The 11,413-nt window shown below is 40.1% G+C and overlaps 1 non-coding gene across 1 annotated transcript; it reads left to right on the forward strand.

Moving 5' to 3' along the window:
- Window positions 1-6,884: 6,884 nt before the first annotated feature.
- Window positions 6,885-6,991, forward strand: LOC126003045 (U6 spliceosomal RNA). Its single transcript, XR_007493589.1, has one exon. It is a non-coding gene; the product is annotated as a U6 spliceosomal RNA (small nuclear RNA).
- Window positions 6,992-11,413: the final 4,422 nt, after the last annotated feature.

The following is an 11,413-nucleotide window of genomic DNA, read 5'->3' on the forward strand; positions in this document are numbered from 1 at the left end:
AACTTAGTCATAGAAGTGATGCCTCAACAGATACACAGACCCAAACTATTTTCAAAGGGAATAGTATTTATTAAAGAACAGAGGAATTACTGCTGGGTTATTCTAGGTCTGTCACAAAAAACACGATGGACTCCAAAAAAGATCATCACAAAGCTTTTATATGAAATGAGGTGCCAAAGATGTAGAGCGGTGTAGACATAGTTCACAACTTTAAAGCTTTTAGATTTGATCCTCATCACAGAAAAAAGATGAGGATGAAGAATTGAGGAAAAGAGAAGATGGGGTAGCAAGAGAAGGAAAAGGAGTAATATATAAAAATGAGTGAGCTAAGTCGAGTAGGGACATTTTAGAGTTTCCCTAAGAGTTGAATGTATTATCTCTCTCCCATGGGACATTAGACCTTCTTTGTATCAGGTTTAAGATCAACTTAAAAGCTACTTATTCAGGAGATATGAACACAAGCCCATTAAGAAATCTTTATAAAAGCAAGAGTGGAATGGGGCCTGAGCAGTGGTGCAAGTGATAAGGCATTTGCCTTGCCCCTGCTAGCCTAGGACAGACCAAGGTCCAGTCCCAGGAGTGATTTCTGAGCGCATAGGCAGCAGTGGCCCCTGAGAGTCACCAGGTGTGGCCCAAAAACAACAACAACAAAGCAAGAGTGGGGAAAAAACAGAAATAGAATAAGAGATACATCAGGCAATGCTCACATAATTCTGACCAAAGAGATCATGGCCCCAGGCTTTAAGAGTTTCTGGATATCAAAGAAGACCAGGGCATTCCATAGACAATCAATAGATTCAGAAAGAAAATATTTCCTTCTCTGGATGCAAAGAAATCTGAAGCTTCGTTTATACTCCTATGGAAACAAACGTCTAGACAAATGGAAAACAAAAGAAAAAGGGGGGGGGACTTTTTAAAAAAGTGTGTGTGTGAGGCCATATGGGACATGGGGAATAGAACCACAGTCCATCCTAGGTCAGCCGAGTGCAAACCAAACACCCTACTGCTGTGCCACTGCTCTGGCCCCCAAATGATCTTATTTGAATACATTCACTTGTTTTTGATATTTTGATATGACTCAATTGTCTCGGCAAGTTATTGATCCAATTTATGCTCCCAAATTCAGTATTCTGAAACATAATATTTGACAGTCTGTGAACTGTAAAAAGTGATAAATCATAATAGGTTTATTACTACTTTCCTGACTCCTAATAAGGTATGTTATCTTTTTGAACATTTTTCAAACATTTGAATTTGGTCTTCTATGAATTAGCGATGTTATACACATTCACATTTGAGGTATTTTTCTTAATCATTTTAGAGTTACAACATATAGGAGATATCAATTTTTAGCAAATAATTGAAAATATTTTCTCTCAATTTAAAGTTGTTTTTTGTAGTATTGTGATACCTTTGGTTAAGGACTAAATTAAATTTATAAATATACTAATTTATCAGTTCTTTAATTTCCATATATTTTCTGAAAATCAATAAACTATTTTTTGAAAATTTCCTTAATTTTTCTTATAGTTCTGAAGCACCCAGATCCTTTAGGTATGTGGTGGCTTCAAGATAATTACTGAGACATCAGAGAAGGATAAAGAGGTTAAGGTATGCATCCCTTGACGAAACGACGCCTGCCCAGTGGGGCCCGACTGTGAAAAATTGTGAGTGTTGCCTGTGTGTGTCTGCCTACTGTCCTGTTGCATGAACCTCTTGGGAGTGGGCCGAAAAGAGGCTCCAGAAACTCACTCTCCCAGAGGCCAATTCTAGGGTGGGAATGCCAAGGAACTGCTCCATAACGTGAAAACCGGCTATAAGAGTACTTTGCAGAATCCAGGTCCCCTGTTTGTGATGTCAGGCTGGGAAAAATCCACGAAACTACACCTGCCCAGTGGGACCCGACTGTGAAAAATTGTGAGTGCTGCCTGTGTGTGTCTGTCTACTATTCTGTTGCGTGAACCTCCTGGGAGTGGGCCGAAAAGAGGCTCCAGAAAACTCGCTCTCCCAGAGACCAATTTTAGGGCGGGAACACCAAGGAACTGCTCCATAATGTGAAAACCGGCTACAAGCAGTACTTTGCAGAAGCCAGGTCCTCTGTTTGTGACGTCAGGCTGGGAAAATCCACGAAACTACACCTGCCCAGTGGGGTCCAACTGTGAAAAATTGTGAGTGCTGCCTCTGTGTGTCTGTCTACTTTCCTGTTGCATTAACCTCCTGGGAGTGGGCCGAAAAGAGGCTCCAGAAGAGCAATTTGGCTCTGCTTTGCTACGTGGCCTTGCGCTCTTTCTAAGAAAAGAACACCATCGCAACAAGAAGAAAAAATCACACTAAGAACTGTGCTGGATCACTGAAGCCCAGCATTTCTCTCTGGACTGTCTTCTCTGCTGCATGCTTGGGCCTAAGATTTGATCCTGTGTGAGGCTGCATCCACTGAGGACTCCCCTCCCTTGGAGGCAAGTCAACCCATCCAGAAAGAGTGGAGCCAGAGGAGTGTGGCTGCCTGCATCATTTAGCCAATAAATACCACCACAACACGTAGAAAAACCCACAATACAAGCGTGACAATGGGGAAACAATGCAGGCCAGCATCAGACATAGAAAATGAAGATGTAAATTCTGATGACCAGATAATGACCAACCAACTAATCTACCTCTCAAATAAAGACTTTAGACTAGCAATATGGAAGATGCGCAAGAAACTCAAAGAAACCATGGATTGAGTTGAACAGAACACTAATAAAAACCAAGAAAATATGAAGACAGAAATCACAAAACTCCAAACTGAAATAACATGTCAACTAACAGGCCTGAAAAACTCAGTAAATGAAGTGAATGACAAAATGGATAAGCTCTGGGACAGGGTATCAGAAGCTGAGAATAGACGTGGTGCTGTGGAAGATGAGATAAATAACAATTCCATACAGCGGGAGAGATTGGAAAAAAAACTTAAAGCAGATGAAAAGACAATGGAAAAATTAGTCAAAGAATGGGAACAGATGAAAATAGAAGTATGATAAGATCAACAGAAACAACTTAAGAATCATTGGAGTCCCAGAGACCCAGGAAGAAAATTTCCAGGAAGAATCAACGGTCAAGAACATCATTAAAAAAAAACTTCCAGAGTTAAAGAATATATGTGATCAAATCCTGCATGCTCAAAGAGTATCAACCAAACGAGACCCCAGAAAAAATACCCCAAGACACATCCTAGTCACAATGACAAATCCCACAGATAGAGACAGAATTCTGAAAACAGCAAGATCAAAAAGGAAAATTACATTCAAGGGAGGATCCTTGAGATTTACAGCAGACCTGTCACCAGAAACACTCAATACCAGAAAGCAGTGGTGGGATATTGTGACAAGATTGAATGAAATGAATGCTTCACCTAGAATACTGTACCCAGCAAAACTCACTTTCCGATTTGATGGAAGAATACATGGTTTCACAGACAAAAAACCGCTCAGAAACTTTACAGACTCAAAACCAGTCTTAAGAGAAAAACTGAAAGACCTAATTTAAGACAAGACTAACCAAAAGACACACCAAATTTCGATATAAAGATGGCATTAAATCCCAGGACAATTATTTCTCTCAACGTCAATGGACTAAATGCACCAGTTAAGAGACACAGACTGGCTAAATGGATCAAAATATTCAATTCCAACCTTCTGCTGCCTACAATAAATGCACCTGAATAGTTAGAACAAACATAGACTCAAAATAAAATCCTGGAGAAAAATTATCCAAGCAAACAACACCCATAAAAAAGCTGGAGTGGCCATACTAATATCAGATAATGCAAACTTTATACTCAGGAAGGTTGTAAGGGAAGGGACAAAGATGGACATTTTATATTAATCAAGGGGTATGTAGAGCAGGAAGAAATCACTCTCCTAAACATATACGCACCGAATGAGGGGCCAGCAAAATATTTAATACAATTGTTGACAAATCTGAAAAATAATATCAATAACAACATAATAATTGTGGGGGACCTCAACACGGCTTTATCAACACTGGATAGGTCAACCAGATTAAAACCCAACAAGAATATACTAGACCTGAGGAGGGAAATGGAAGAATGAGGCCTAGTGGATATATATAGGACACTCCATCCCGAGAAACCTGGATACACATTCTTTCAAACCTTTCAAGAGAAACTACTACCAATCCTGGCAAGACTCTTTCATGAAATTGAACAAACGGAAACACTTCCAAATAGCTTTTATGAAGCCAACATCACCTTGATACCTAAACTAGACAGAGATGCTATGAAAAAAGAAAATTACAGACCAATATCACTGATGAATACAGATGCAAAGATCCTCAACAAAATCCTGGCAAATATGATTCAATGCCTCGTTAAGAAGATCATCCACCAAGATCAAGTAGGTTACATCTCAGGAATGCAAGGATGGTTTAAAATCCATAAATCTATCAACATAATACACAACATCAACAACAAGAAAAATAAAAACAACATGATCATATCAATAGATGCAGAGAAAGCATTTGATAATGCTTGATTAAAACTCTCAGCAAGATGGGAATGGAAGAAACCTTTCTCAATATAGTTAAGGCCATCTACCACAAGCCAGTCGCAAATATTATCCTCAATGGAGAAAAACTAAAAGCCTTCCCTCTAAATTCTGGCACAAGACAAGGCTGTCCTCTCTCACCACTCCTATTCAACATATCACTGGAAGTACTTGCTATAGCAATTAGGCAAGAAAAAGATATCAAGGGAATCCAGATAGGAAAGGAAGAAGTCAAGCTCTCACTGTTTGCAGATGACATGATACTCTACTTTGAAAACCCTAAAGACTCTACCAAAAAGCTTCTAGAAACAATAGACTCATATAGCAAGGTGGCAGGCTACAAAATTAACAGAAATCCCACAAACTATGATGGCTGGAGACAATGCAATTTTCATTTGAAATATAGACCACAACCATCCAACTGCAGTGATTGTCCTTAGATCAAAACCAATTAGTTTTAAACAAAATGGAATAATCCACTTGTATACTAGAGAACCAATGCATAAGAAAAAGGGTGGCAGAATACACATGACTAACCACAGAAACCATTTAATGGTCATCAGAGGAAATTTCCAATGAAGTATTTCACTTACAGTTATGAGGGTCCAGGTTCAGCCTGTTCGGGTGTCATTATGTTGCAAGTCAGCCCCTGAAGAGGTTGACTGATGGAGGGATGGAGGATGAGGCCTTTCTCTTCCAGCTCGGAGCACACGTCTGCCACCCTGTCTAGCCAACTGTTCTGAGGTGAAACGGCGGGTAAACAGCTCGCAGACAGTCAGGCTTGTGGAAATATTAGCTTTATTCGCTGGACAAGACTGAAGTCCAAAGACTCAGCCTCAGTTCCAGCAAAAAGCCTGTTGCCTTCCACAGACCCTTGTTTTTATCCCCCAGAATCAGGTACCACCCAATGGTGGGATCAGATACCAACCAATGGTGGAAGCAGAATCAGGTACTACCTTAGGGTGGGGGCAGAATGCCAGGTCACACCCTAGGGTAGGGCACAATCACCAATCAGGTTAGGGTCACTAACATAATAATCCCCTAAAATATTAACATACATAACAGAGGCCACACCTGGTGACGCTCAGAAATAACTTCTGGAATGGGAGACCATATGAGATGCTGGGGATCGAACCCAGGTCTGTCCTGGATCAGCCATGTGCAAGGAAAACACCCCAATGCTGTGCCATCACTCCTTTATTTTATTTTTATTTTATTTTATTTTTATTTTATTTTATTTTATTGTTTTATTATAGCCCCTGTTTTATTTTGATTTGGGACTACACCAGACAGTGCTCGGAGCTTACTCTTCAGAGATCACTCCTGGCAGGGCTCAAAGGACCACATATGGTATCAGGTTGAGGCCAAAATTTTTCCAGTGCTTTCCTAGAGCTTCCAATCTTCTTTCACATTAAAATATTGCCTATGGTCCTGAGAGATAGGAAGCACACTTGATAGGGTGCTTTTACTGCTCTTTTACTGCTGTGGCCAACTCTAATTCAAAACAGGTAAAAGCATGCAGGGAGAGGGCACAAGCGCTAACATGTTCATAAATGGGAAGGGTCTTTGTAGTAAGGAAAGTGCTGACTGAGAACCTCACCCTAAAGAGTAAGAAAATAGACAAACTTTTCCTGTGAAGAGGGCCAAGAAATTATCCCAAGAAAACAAAAACACTGATCCAAAAATATATATGTATATATGTTCTTTTCTAACTAGTTAAAATATCTAAACAACCTGAGTGCTCAACAATAGAAAAATGATTAAAGAAAATATATATGGGTTATATATACAATGTAATATTCTGCTGCTATGAGAAAAAAATGAAATCTTGCCTTTTGCTATACCAAAAATGGAACTTGAATTTGTCATAATAAACAAAATAGATCAAAATGAAAAAGACAAATACCAGACAGAGGATTCATATATGGTATATAATGAAATGGAAAAGATAGAGGGATACAATAGGTCAATGAAAAACAAATGCTCAGACTCTGACAATAAGACTGAGGTCACCAAGATGGAAACAAACCTATAGGGGCTAGAGTGACAGTGCAGGGGTAGGAAGTTTGCCTTGCATGCGACTGACCATGGGTGGACCTGGATTTGATTCCTAGTGACCATATGGTCCCCCAAGCCAGGAGTATTCCTGAGTGCATAGCCATGAGTAACCCTTGAGTCACCAGGTGCAACTCAAAAAACAAACAAACAAACATAATAAACCTATAGACAGTGGTGGAGGCACATTGGCACTCTGGGTATGTGTGGTTAACACTATACAACCCAAACACAAATATTTATAGTATAGTAAGCCAATATTCTTCTATTTAAAAATGTTATCTAGTGCTCACTTCGGCAGCACATATACTAAAATTGGAACGATACAGAGAAGATTAGCATGGCCCCTGCGCAAGGATGACACGCAAATTCGTGAAGCGTTCCATATTTAAAAAAAAAAATGTTATCTACAGGAAATAGCATCACAGAATAGCTGAGAATATCAATTCCTTTGCCTCATATTTTCTTCAAAATTGAACAGCTTTCTTGAGCTTCTATTTCCACTCTGCCCTCCTATGCTTCTCATCTTGGTTGCCCAAATGATAGAGAAGCAGCCAGAGCTCTTTCCAGGTCCAGTTCAATAAGAGACAATCATACAACATCTCTCACTGAGAACTTGTATACCTGAAACAACCACCTAAAAGAAATTTGTGCTTGGCCCCATCATGATAGGAGTCATGACCTTTGTGCAATGATGAAGATGGCCCCTGTGTCAGAAGACCCCAAGGTCCTTCCCCAAACAAAGACCTTAGAGCAGTCAGAGCAGCAGGTCCCCAGGGAGGACTACAGTAGAAACAGAGCTTCAAGCTTTCCCCATCACAGTCCTTCCCTTCTCAGATCAGCATGCCATATTCATTATCAACTTCTCTAAAGGATCCTATATGTAATTTTTTTCCAAAATCAGGACTGCCCAAGGAGAATACCTGGAGGAAAATACCAGTATATCACAGAATCATACATTTGTGTGCAAAGAGAGAAGCACTTTTTTGTATTCTGTGGGCAAGATGAAAATCTCAGTTTTGTCGCTAGTTGAGAAGTTGATAAAAATGGTTTCTGTAGTAACACAGATACTGTTTATCAGGAAAGAACATTTCAATTCTGGTGGGCAAAAATGGTTACCATGGTTATCATTAGTGGATGCTGGACTTTACAGAAAGTATTACTGAGAAAATGATGTTCTTTCTCTGAAATCTATCTGGCAATTTTCTACAGTTAAACAGGCCTGCACTCTAAGAGGAAACCTGCCTTGGTTGTAATCTATTATATTTTTATAAATGTGTGGAATCAAATATAAAGTTGATTATTTGTGTAAGGTTTTGTGCCTATGAACCTTGAATAAGATTGACTTATAAACTCTTTTCTTATTTTATTTCTAGAAAGAATATTAAGGGGTCCTTGTGAAATTAGAAGAGTACTGCTCCCCATACAGAATATTCTCACTATCTATTGGTTTAAAAAAAAAAAGACATTATTGTAATAATGCCCAGAGACAATAGAGATGAGGGCTGGAAGGACTGGCTCATGATATGAATGAAGCTCACCACAGAGTGGTGAGTGCAGTTAGAGAAATAACTACACTGACAACAACCGTGACAAAGTCAATAAATGAGAAAAGTAGAATGCCTGTCTCAAATACAGGCAGCAGTGGGGAGGAGGGACATTGGGGACATTGATGATGGAAATGTTGCACTGGTGAAGGGTGGTGTTCTTTTTATGACTGAAACCCAACTATGATCATGTTTGTAATTAAGGTGCTTAAATAAAAATATATTTTTAAAAATATGCTTTTTCTGATAAGGATCTTTGTCTGAAATTGTATATCTCAAAATGTGGTATTCCTCATGAAAATAAAGTAAAATTAATTGATTTAACTAAAAATGGAATGATACCCAATCCACAACAAGCTGTATAATTGGGGAACAGTTACACTAGCATTATGGGGGGGGGGTAAAGTAGGAAGTTATGTGATGCATGCTGGGAACAAGGGTGGAGGGAGGACAACACTGGTAGTGGGAATGCCCATCATTTATTGTGACTATGTGCCTTAAATATTACTGTGAAAGACTTGTAATTCACTTTGACCACAATAAATATTTAAAAAATGGAATCTTGAATTATCAGAACTAACCATTCAGGAATATTAAGTCATTCTTAAAAAATATTGGACAAGAACTATTTAGAGGCAATGTGCTTTCATGTTCATTACTAACATGGTGATTTTTTTTTTAATAATATCTTTAGTTATTGGACTAGAGAGATAGCATGGAGGTAGAGCATTTGTTTGCCCTGCATACAGAAGGATGGTGGATTGAATCCTGGCATCCCATATGGTCCCCCAAGCCTGCCAGGAGTGATTTCTGAGCACAGAGCCAGGAGGAACACCTGAGTGCTGCTGGGTGACAAAAAAAATAATAATATCTTTATTTAAGCACTATGATTACAAACATGTTTAATGTTGGGTTTCAGTCATAGAAAGTATATCCCCCTTCACAGTGCAACCTACCCATATTCCTTGCTTGTTTTTAAGACAGAACTTATATTTCTCTCATTGTCATTGTCATAACATGGTGAGTTTAATATGAATCTACTCAGTTCATATTATATGAATAAGAAGTGGACAAAATAATAAAGCAGTCCTGGGTATTTGGTAGCCCATATGCTACTATACTTCACATGTATCATGAATTTCAGAATCAAAACTTTTCTTAGAGCCAAACTCACAGTCTTACACACAGCACCAAAAAGAGAGATCACAGAACCTAAGAAAGAGATACTTGTCTTAAGTCCTATGGATGAAGTATTGGTAACCCATGATTTTCTAATTTAGACAAATATGTCAAGAGCAGCATTTGGATAAGAACATTGATTGAACAGGTATTTCTGTCTTTCTCAACATCCCTCAACATGGTGTCTACATTCGAAATTTAAAGTCACTGAGCTTTCTTGCCCATTGACCATAGCGCAGACAAGGACATAAACACACTTCTTGCGACCCCCAGGACCCTGCCCGCAGGGTGGACTGTGGATCGCGAAGTAATTTGTGGGTCACGAGCGGGATCTGACCTGAAAAGAAGGAAAGAGCCTTAGAAAAAAATGAGCTCAAGTCAAGCTTGCTGATCAAGAGCTAAAGTTTATTGAAAGGGGACTAGCTTTATAGCCTGAGCAAAATACAGAAGTAACAGTCAGTACTTTTCCATGCATTTTTGCAAAAGGGAGGGGGGTTGAAGCAGGAGGGATTTTTCCAAGTATACATTATCTTTATGGGGCACAAACATTCTTTCACAGCTTAAAAGGATGTGTGATCTTATCTTAGCAACTCGGGCGGTTTACTGGGACATCTGACTAGTTTGGTTAACATTTCTTTTAGGTCCAGGGGGTAAAAGCCACAGTGGCCGCCTGTCACGTACACAGGCCTTATGTTTCAGGCATCAGAGACTCCATTTTGCTCTCTAGCTCTAACAGCCTCCAACAACTTCTGTCAAGGACATTGCTTGGATGGAATTTGCTAAGTGAAGATAAAGAAGTAAAGGACCTATTGCTGAGAACTCATGTTTCCAGGATCTAATAATTTTGTGGTGAATACCTCATGTTGCACTTCCCCACCTTCAAATGATCTGTTCTGGGCTGTAACAACTGGTCTTCTGTGAGGTTGTGCTGTGACCTCTGTGTTACATTCCCTCACAGCCACCTAGAAAACATCATCGACAGAGGAGGTGGTGAGGTTGCATTATAAAAACTAGGATGAAGCATCTTAAAACTAGACAGAGACCTATCAAGCCACTGAGCAAAGCTACAGATCTTCCTGTCCTAGGATATAAAGGTAACCACAGAGGAGACACACAGCTCCTCAGCTGTCACCTTCCTAGGAAGATGCTTCTGCTCCTTCTGCTGAGCATTGCACTGTCCATCAGGGCTGAAGCAGGTGAGTGACCCCTCCCACCATGAGCATGATCCCTCTCACTGTGGATGCTCCTACCTTTCCTGATGCTGCCTAGCCATGGGCTAGTGGAACATTTTGAACTGGCATCTGGCCCACATAGGTCCCTCCAAGGATTATGCTAGGAAAAAAAATTTTGGTGGGAGTCTAATCTAAAAAAGTTGGTATTACCCTCCTGCAAATACCTCTGCCTCTAAAACAAACCTCAGGGTGTCTTGAAGGTGGGAATACTGGAGGAGGAGAAGAAATGCTGACTCCTGCAAGACTGGATAGGGGCAGAAGGTACCTACTCCCATGTCTGAGAGAAGGGAGTCACATTAGCAATACTTGGTGGGACATAGCAGACCTCACAGTGGTCTTACTGAGTGCTATTACTGTCCCCGGAGGTCTGCTTCTGCCTGGCTCTGTTCTCCATTATTTCAATCTTTCTCCCAAACTCTGTTCTCCTCCCAGGCACTTATCAGCAGCCTCTTAGTCAAGGAGTAAGTCACTGTTTGACAAACCCAACTTTCTCTACTTCCCGAATCCCACCAGCACTGATACCTCCAGCCCTCCTCACAGGCCTTCTGGGATACTTCTTAGAAACACCTCACTAACAAAGCATCACTAACAGGGAATCCTATGAGATGCTTGAAAAATAGGTTGGGGCACACTCAACCCTGACCTCAGTCTCCCGCTAGAAAGAGGTTCCTGCTGAACATCACATTACTAGGGTCTCAAGATTTAGTATGAAGAGCAATGGTAAGAGCTCTAAGATACCACTGTTCCTAGGATAAGCATGAGTTTCCCATCCTCTATGGTCAGGGTCTGGCTGGCAAGCTGTTGCTCTTCTCCTTGGTATGTATGGGGCTAAAAGGAGGATGTTAAGCTCTCTCCT

This window comes from Suncus etruscus, chromosome 2, assembly GCF_024139225.1.
Source record: "Suncus etruscus isolate mSunEtr1 chromosome 2, mSunEtr1.pri.cur, whole genome shotgun sequence".
Classification (NCBI taxonomy): Eukaryota; Metazoa; Chordata; class Mammalia; order Eulipotyphla; family Soricidae; genus Suncus; species Suncus etruscus.